This window comes from Anomalospiza imberbis, chromosome 4 (genome assembly GCF_031753505.1).
Source record: "Anomalospiza imberbis isolate Cuckoo-Finch-1a 21T00152 chromosome 4, ASM3175350v1, whole genome shotgun sequence".
Classification (NCBI taxonomy): Eukaryota; Metazoa; Chordata; class Aves; order Passeriformes; family Viduidae; genus Anomalospiza; species Anomalospiza imberbis.
The window spans coordinates 29230631-29240419 of NC_089684.1; the positions used below are offsets into that span (position 1 = coordinate 29230631).

At 39.6% G+C, this 9789-nt stretch overlaps 1 long non-coding RNA gene across 1 annotated transcript in view; it reads left to right on the plus strand.

Moving 5' to 3' along the window:
- LOC137473384 (uncharacterized) overlaps positions 1-9564 on the plus strand; it is a 46522-nt gene extending 36958 nt beyond the window's left edge. The window contains exon 3 of the long non-coding RNA XR_010998749.1: positions 9450-9564. This is a non-coding gene — a long non-coding RNA (uncharacterized lncRNA). The remainder of the gene's footprint in view (positions 1-9449) is intronic.
- Positions 9565-9789: the final 225 nt, after the last annotated feature.

Here is a 9789-nt window from a genome sequence, read left to right on the forward strand (position 1 = left end):
CTTGCCAGGCTGCCTGCGTGATCTGGGGCCATACGCATATCAGCAGCCTGGGTATACAGTCCTGGCACTGAGTTCTTAGCCGAGTCCTTGCAGAGGCATTTGACATATTTGTTGCTGTGAAATGCTCAGCCTGTTTCCTGCAGAAATACACTCCTGCTGCAGTTAAATACAGTGACAGTGATAATGGTGAGATATGATTGAAGGCTCTGCAGGAAAAGCCAGGTGGTTTTTGTCCAGCTGAAAAATACCTACATGATGGAGACACCTTCATCACCCAGAACAAGTGCTAATTTAGTGTATAGGAAGCAGATTTGGCTCCACCTGCTGGTTTCAGGCTGGTTACAGGCCAAGCTGATGTTTTCCAGGGAAAATTCCAAAATATGCAATTTAAATTTAAATAAAAACGAGAACAGATAAAAATTCTGCTCTTTGGGGTGAAATAGCAGGCATTCTGGACACAAAATTTACATAAAGACAAATAAATAAAAAGAAAGGAAAAAAAGATAAGCGATTTTTCCCCATAATGTTGAATGAAATTCTTCTGGAGGTATTACTAACTTCAGGGACTTTTGGAAGGAATGCAAGGGGAATTTTCTCTGAACGAGTGTCTGTTTTGAATGGTCTGTTTATCTGTAGTCAAACTCCCTGTTAAAGATGCAGTGACATTTTAGCTTTTGGGTGGATAAGCTAAAGATACGCATTCTCAATTATGTTGTAAAGTCAACTGCTCTCTAAAAGCTTATTACAATTTCTAGGGCTTGTGAAAATGATGATTATGGTGATTGCTACCCAAATGCCTTTCCATTTACTAATAAATAGTGTGATGAGTTTCTTGTGCTGTAGCCATCTGCTCAACACTGAGATGTTCAACACTGACAGATGACAGTTGAATTTCTGTTTGGTTTGGATTTTTTTTAATAATAACTCAAGATCTGTGTAAATTTTAATGACATATTTTCTGTCCTTTTTTTTCCCTTGTTTCTATGGGATAAAGGAAGATATGAAAAGACACATCTTACTCATAAAGAAGACTGTGGATTCAGATTCCCGGTCTATAACAGATTTCTTGTGGTATTTTATTGAGGAATTGAGGACTGTCATATTTGCTGTGGGTAGGGACCCATGTTTGCTTCAGAAGAAAGTTTCTAGGAAGCATTTCCTAATATTTGGTATGTCTGCACTTTTTTTTAGGAGAGATTTTGGTATTAGTGAATGCTGCAAGAATCAGGGTAGGGTTGACTGCAGCAACAGCACGCTCCTATTCTTTGCATAATGATGAACTAACTTCAGGCAGTAATTTCACAAAAAGAGCAACAGCTTTGCAGGAATGGACACTTCTTTATTTGTTAAGCCTGGATATGACCTTGCTGCTGCTGCCTGGAGGACAGGATCTGTCTCTCTAAAGAGTCCCTTCCTTTCGTTTCTGCTTTTAGACCTTCTTTTAAACAAGAACTGCCAAATAATTCCTGTATATGTCCTTAACATGACACCTGACTATACAGTCAGTACCATTTATATTTTATTTGGACAAATATAATTGAGGGTAATCCTTGTGAATGTATGGGATAGCAGAGTATTTAGCTTATTTATTTTAAATGTCTCCGGTAGAAACTGTCAGTAGTAGTTGGATCATTTCAGTCTTAAGTTTGATATAGTGTCTGGGAAAGAAAGATACAGATTAACCAGGTAGCTATAAGGCCTCTGACTCTCTTATCCCAGTGCTTTGGCTGTGTGCTTTCGAGGCTTATATTTGTGTGCCCCTATTACAATATAGTCCTTCTGTTTCGACTGTGCCTGCACTTGACTGGAGAGAATTTGGAGAAAGCCATGCTCATGTGATGGTATTGGTGATTTTGAAGGGCACTTTTTGTTAGGTCCTTGACTTGTCATAATTAAAAGTTAGTCTCCTACAAATAATTTGTGGACAGACCTCACCCTTGCCCTACAAACCCTGGGTGTCAGAGATCCATGACACAATTCCCAAAATCTAATCTGTGGAGCAGATATGGTGTATCTGCTGAGAGTCCCCCTCTCTAATAGCAGGCTTGACCTTGCTTCCAAATCTCAGCTGTCCCAGACCTGTATGGCTTGGTGTCCTTCCTCCTCAAAAGGACTTCAAGATGATTTCTTTCCCTGGCAGCACCTAACATTGCAGTCTCAAATAATTTCAGAGACATCTTAGTCACTGCCATAAATACAGGTTCAATACAGGCTGGAAGAAAAAATGTCATGATACTATCCATGAAGCAGAGTAGTCTTTAGGGCAGACTCTCCAGCAAGAAAAGATTCCCACTGCACTGCCTTAGTACAGCACAGTGCAGAAGTGCTCTGTGATGTTCTGCAGCCGCCAGCCACCTCTGCTGCAGCTGACTCCAGCCTCAAGTCAGCACCAGGCAAAGACATGACCAGCACCAGCACAAGACTAATGGCAATTTAAGGGAAAAACAGGGAATAAATAATCTGTTCATGTGTTTTGACTGAAGTAACAGGACTTAGAGGCAAAATAATATCAGAAGTTGCTAGCTGGTGACCAGTGAAAGATACCAGGGAAAAGAGAGGACAAACTTGTGGAATGTCATGTGTCCCCAGAATTCTCTCCTGCATCCTTGTCAATGTCTGAGGTACATCCTGGAGGAAATTATGTCTTTGCATTTAATATCTTCTATGGGCTTTGCTTCCCTGGATATATCTGATTGCTTCTTGAATCCACATACATTTTTAGCTTCTGCAACATTCTTTGGCAGGCTGTATTTCACAGCTTAACTCTTGTCTTAGAGGCACTGAACCATAAAACAGTTTGGGTTGGAAGGGACTTTAAAGATCATCTAGTTCCAAATCCTCTGCCACGGGCAGGGGCATCTTCCACTAGACCAGGCTGCTCAAAGCCCCATCCAACCTGGCCTTGAGCCTGGAGAATCCACAATTTCTGTGGGCAGCCTGTTCCACTGTCTTACCATGTTCATAGTAAAAAATTTCTTCCCAATCTAAATCTATCCATTTTTTCAGTTTAAATCTGTTACTCCTCGTCACTATATTCCCTAATAGAACCTCCCTCCTCATCTTTCCTGTAAGGTCCCCTTTAAGGCTGGAAGGTTGCTATGAAGTCCCCCCACAGCCCTCTTTTCTCTAGGCTAAAGATCTCCTTTTTTTTTTCCCTTTGCTCAAAGGATGTCAGCATAATTGTCTTTACTAATATAAAAGCACCATGTAATATTTATATGCAGTGTGATTGTTATTAATAACAATAGTTTTAGAGCACAGGTTTGGGTATTCTCTTGGCCTCTTACTTCATTTCCTGTATATAAACAATTAAGGAAAGAGTAAGTGATGGTGACAGGTAGAAGACAGGTTTTGAAAGGCTTACTTGCCATGACTTGGAGCTGCAGAACTGAATGAATTCTGCAAATTTCCCAGGGCTATGTCAGTGTAATAACTTCTACTGACTTTCTCTGTAACACAAAACAGCACTTTTTAAGCAGCACCCACAAATTCTCGGTAGCACTCTCTGTGTTTGTCTTAATCACATGATATATGCCATACATTGAGCCATCATTTGCTAAAACACATAAAATGGTATTCAATCTTTATGCTTCCCTAGCTGTACAGTTTGCAGATTATTGTTTTACTGGTTCTTAGGTGATTATCTTACCCATACAATATTACACTGCATAAAACTGCTTCTCTTCATAGGAAATTGAGTTTGCATTGTGATTCATACTTGCAATTATTGTTTAAATCCTTTCTATGACTCAAAATGACACAGTTAGTAAAAAAAGCCAAACCAATCTCCATGGCTAACATATCTGCCCCTTGCCTTGAATTTTTGATAACCTGCATTAGCATGGCAGTCTTGTGAGAATAATCTCTCTGGAACTTGTTCATACTTCTCTCTTCTTGGTTCTCATATAAATAGTAACCATAAATTCAGATGGGAAAAACCTCCACAAAGTACCAACTGACACAGGGACGGCTGTGGTATTCAACATAGCTGGAATTTAGTGCACTAACATTTCACCTCATGGACTTTTGTCACATTCCTTTAGTGTCCAAGTCTAGTTTCTCAGTAGGCAGATTTCTGAAGACTGGAGTTTGAGTCACAGTCTGGTATTTCTGTAACATGAAGGCCATGTTCTATAGCTTAGCTGATCAGTCTGGCACTCTACCAACTTTTGTGTTAGCACAAACATTTCAGAGAGTTTGAATACTTCTCTATCAGAGAACTTGTTCCAACTGGAGCCTTAGAAAAGGGTTTTTCCTCCAGGAAAGGAATAATGGTGTCACCTCTGCTAGCCTTGTTGACCTCACAAGACAAGAAAACCTTTGATCAGTAAGTGCTTTTCCATGGGAAATAATCTCATTTTATCATAGAGAAAAAATTAAAAGCCAGGGCACTGATTTGTTTTGGTCTGCTGTTATTCTCCCTTTGCATGGATCAGCATAGCACAGCTGCAGTGTGTCTCTAATAAGCTTCAAATGGTGCATGTGAGCTTGGGTTACTGTTTAAAAGCATTGGGAGCTCTGTACTTCCAGTGAGTGAAGTGTAAATGGAGAATGGTATTTTTCTTTGGCAGGAGAGATGACATAGGAGGACTGTGCTAGATCCTGACAACTTGATCAAACTGCTGCTGAATACAGTCCCGTGACTTATTGGAACATCTTCACAAAAGGGAACCCAGTCCTGAACTGAAGTTTTCAGTAGTTTAAATCATCATCTTTCCTCTTCATAATCTGTTCCAGTGCAGTGACATTGTTCTTGGGGAGAAAAAAGTGTCATAAATCTCACTGGGACAGAATGACCTTAGGCTTGTAGTGGTGATCTTTTTCAGTGGGAGTATTCGGAAGCAATTTTTCTAGATAGTATGAATATATTTTAAAAATATTATATATTACTGGATATAAAATTTCTAATGACTGCAACTTGGGTGAAAATCCATCTTAGTTTCAAATGAAACTGTGGAATTAAAATTGCAAATCCATTTGATTCTTATTTATTTCCATACATGCCCCTTGCTTCCACTCCCACAGTGTGAAGATGTAAAACTTCTGCTGGTTACAGATCAATCTCACTAAGCCTTTCTCCAATGCTGTGGCTGTTTCTGTGTAGAAATAGGCTCTGAGCACTGACAAAAATTCACTTTTAAGCTTGGAGGAACACATCACAGTTCCAGCAATAATGTGACTATTAAAATATTTGATCGTTTTATGGTACAGATGACATTGATTATGCAAAGTCAGTATTTTGAATGAGGCACAACAATCAATACTTGAGCTCCAAAGGGGTTTATAAAATAAGTCAATATCACAGGTCTGCCCAAGAGGTTTTAATTGGGTTGCATGGAATACTAGTCTCTAAAAAAAAAAAAAAAAACCACAAAAGCAAGGTTTAAAGTGCATAGCAACTGATTGAGAAAGTAGCAAACATAATCAAATTTTTGATAAAGTTCATTGACCTCAATATGTATTTAGTATGATTTAATTATAGGTTCTATGCTTTGATAGCAGTCCTTTGTAATGTGAAACAATGGCTCTACTGGGTCATGCAGTAGTGGGGTCCCACACTTGCCAGTCCTTTCTTCCACTCACTCTGCCATGCATAGCATATGCATGACTTGATGTCTGGACTGTCTAAAGCATGCTGTCTTTTATACCTGTGATCCAGCAGGATGAGTGGCAGCTTTCCTGAATTCAACCTGTGTGAGTGACAGCTTTACTTCACAAAGTGACACGTACCTAATCTGATTTCTTTTGTAGCTGGGTGTTTGTAGCTTTTTTTCCCCTCTTTTTATTTTCAGCTTCCCATAAAATAACTTTTACACATGCTGTCCAGCTGTAATGGAGATGTGTGGATGGATAAGAGTGGTGGGAGAAGCCTCCATTATTCACTCCATGCTCTGAGCAGATGCAGGGTAACCAGCTGTGTGAATCCACCCTAAGGCTATTGATTACCCTGTCACTGTTACAAACTGTTTACACATTATCTCAAGTGGCTCTGCCCTCAGTCTCAGGTTGTTCCTGCTACCCAACCAAATACAAAGAATGACTCTTCTGCCAAATGCTCTTTCATTCCATGATGGATTTCAGAAATCCATCAACAGTTATTGCACCTGGTGCTTCTTGAGCTTGGCCCATCTCTGGGCTGTCCTACAAGTTTCATAAGTAGAAATGTTTATATCTGTAAAAAATGTGCATGGTTTGTGCATGGCTTATAATAAATAAGACAGAACAAGCAATGCATTAAAGTGCAATAGCAGCTGGTTTCACTGCTGTGCATTGTCAAGATGACAAACTGAAAGTTATCTATCACACAATCTCATCTGTCAATCTGTTAGTCCTTGTTATCATTACTGGATGCAATTCAAACACAAAATAAAATACAGTCAAGAATAGGGGAGTTCTCAGTGCTTGATCTGATGCCAGTTGTTGGGCTTACATGTATTTTAGGTTTCAGAATCTTTGCTGTAACACAGAAGAATTTTTCCACAGAAAAGACTGTAAGAATGCAGAAATGCATATATTGGATATCTGGAGAAGGGATGGTGCAGTGCAGCCCTTTTTTAAATTTTCAGATAAAATAAACTTATTTTAAATTAATAAATCAAAATATCTCATGTAAATACATAACTTATATTTTCCCTTGCTTATCTCAAAACTCATAATGAGGAATAGGTAAGTATTTTACTATGACAGACACTATCACTAATGATCTTTACACATTTGGATGCATATACGAAAGAATCAGACCCTCACTCAAGCATACAGGTACGTAGGTGGAGTACCTGAAAGTTTATATATCAGTTAGGCAAGAAATCTCTGTTCTTTTAGTATATCAGTGATATGTGAAAAAATTTTAATGCACTGTTCTGCATACAATTTTCCGTGCCCCCATTTGAAAATTAGACAAAACAGGACATGTGACAAATTTTTGGTCTTCCCTCAACATTATCCTGTTGTCTTGAGTGAGGAAAGCATAGATTGTCTGATACTGAGAGCTGATTTAACTCTGGGAATTGAAAATTTTCAGCATCTGTAACAATTCAGGAATGTTACTATCAGACACACATAATGATTTAGGCATTTCTGACCCATTGCCATGTAGACTTCTGTAATTGCTAGCACTATAAGCCCTTTCTCCTGATGAGTAATGAGGTCTTTATCTCTTCCAAGAGGAACAAAAAGAAAAAATATTGTACTATTTGTCAATTAAATAGTGCCATATTGGTCATAAAACAAATCGTTGCCATTTAATTAAAAGAAAAGGGAATGACACTGCAAATTTTGGAGCTAAAATAGGATTTCTTCTGGCTGACACGGTTCATAAATCAGTCTACTATAACTAATTGCAAAATCAACTTGTCACTAAAATGCAGAAAATCTTTATCCACCATCTTCCCTTCATCCACCAGGTAGGTGCCTCCCTTAGCAGCATCATTAGTACTCATATGAAAGAGTAGAAATTAATAATAGTCTGAAGGTTGTGATAGGCTCTTCAGTCTTGTGATAAAACACCTAGTTTGTGCCCCAGGGAGGCAGCAAACCTCCCTGAAAAGAGGGTCCTGTCTGCAAAAGGATGCTTCTGTGTCGCCCTGATTTTTCAAGATTTTCTAAAGCCTTCTGAGTTTACATTCTTGTAGCAAACTTTCTCACACAACTTTCTGTAAATAACTTATTGTTTTGCCTTCCTTCATAGAGGAAGAGAAATTTGATGAACTAGTAGTTTGTCCAGTGTCGTTGGAGAGGTGGCACTTTCACGCTCCAACCTACTGTCATCTTTGGAAAGCTATAAATGTCGGAGTCAGAAATAAAACCTTCTCTTTTTACCATCTCAAGAGCAGAGGCATGCATCGTGTTTTCTCATGTCCTGTAGTAACACTTCTGTTCCACACAAGAGAAAACCACCAGTGACCAAAACTCACTGTTGTTTCTTCTGGGAGCTGGTTTGTTGCAGGTTTCGTTGTAAGGGGGTGGTGTCTCTGACCTTGGCAAGAATTCTTGCATAGGTTCCTCCTCTACCTCATGTGCTTTGTCTAAGGTACCCAGAGCCCCAAACCTACTCTGTAACAGTATCTTAGAGGGTGAGGAGAGCTTCCCCTTTCTGCCCTGTGCTATAGCCTTCTTCCACCTCTCTTAACCCCTTGTAGAGCTGCCTTTCTCCTGGCACAAAGCAGATCCTGAACCTTTTTTCATAGTGGCCGTGCTGAGTTGGCTTCCATGCATCAGAGATGGCAGAGTACAGCACCATTGACTGACCTCTCTCTGGCAGATTCTGGAATTCTGCTTGGTTTGCCACCTTCTCCTGTGGCTCAGCCACCAAACAGAGCAGATCATCAATTTGGTCACACTTTCCCACCGTCTTGCTTGGAATCACTTTCCACTTCTCGGAATATCCCTTCATACATCCCAAAATCAGAAGCCTGGATGGTCACATGCTCAAGCAGCAGCTCTGTCTGTGTAGCTGCAAGTCCTAAATTATCAAAGTAATGACCATAATGTTGTGATTGTAATCACCAAATGAGTACGCTGGGTGAGGATTGTATAAGGCTCAAATGAATTGAATACACTTATAAAACTAAGAAAGACAACAAAGCCATCTTGCTGGGATTCTTGTATCTTTGCAATATGTATTTGTTCTGATGAGATGTCTAAGCCTACATACATGCAAAAAAGGGATAATTCAGCAATAATTGCATATTACACAGGATATATTGTGGGTGGTGGGGGATAAACAGCTTGTGAATCAATAAACCATGAGGCTGCAGGCTGAGTTATTTATTGATTTATGACCCACAGCTCCAAGTTTACTTCACATCTATTGCAATTATACCTTCTGGATTATGCTTCATTTAAGAGGTAAGGAAATATATCATTTCATGCCAGGAAAGATGCTGTCTGCATGTTAATAATATTTCTAAAAGTTAGATACAATTTTGCAGCTGGATATATTTTGGTGAGATGTGACATTCAAAACCTAATGTGTTGTCTGCTTGACTTCATCTTAAAAAGCCCTAACAAGGCACACTGCAAAAGATTTGCAGAACAAACCTTTTAGGCTCCATCAAATCATGTTACCAGCCTTGACCTGTGCTGTTTTAAAACACTATGGAACATGACCTCTTCAAACAGCCACCATGAATTCTGCATGAGTAGGCAGCCTGTTCTGAGAGAGACATGAGGGACAAAAGGCAGGACTTCCATACAGGACACTAGACAATTATGTGGCAAGCATCATGTTTTCTGGGACATACCTGAAGCAGATGTGCTCTAGAGCACTTCTCAGATTATTTGTATCCAAGAGTTTCTAGTGGATTATTCAGGTCTGGCAAGACCACACTGGATGAGGAAATGGTTGTGTGTGAAGGGGAAATCTTCCAACCAGATCCATGGAGCAGTAAATTGTTGGGAATGATGGTTTGTTGGGATTTTTTCCTTTTAATTTTTTTTCCCCATTATAGGTGTCCAGGAGCATACAGGAGACAATTCTCTTGGCCACACTGATGGCTTGCTTTGGGATTTACTGTTCTGCAGGAAGAACATGTCTCTGCTACAGGGGGGTGTAAAGAGTATGGTATAAATCTTGTGACCACCCAGGGACAGAACCTCATAGTGGCACCTGCTCACATTCCTTCTCTGCACTGCCCTGTGCAGCTCCTGTGTCACAGTAATCTCATCTGGAGCCAGAGGCCATGGAACATTTATTCTTAATACTATAAGAAAAGATCATTAGTGGAGTACTCAAATTCTTAGCTAAATCACTCTGATTCTCATGACAGTAATTCATTTCAGTGAAAATGT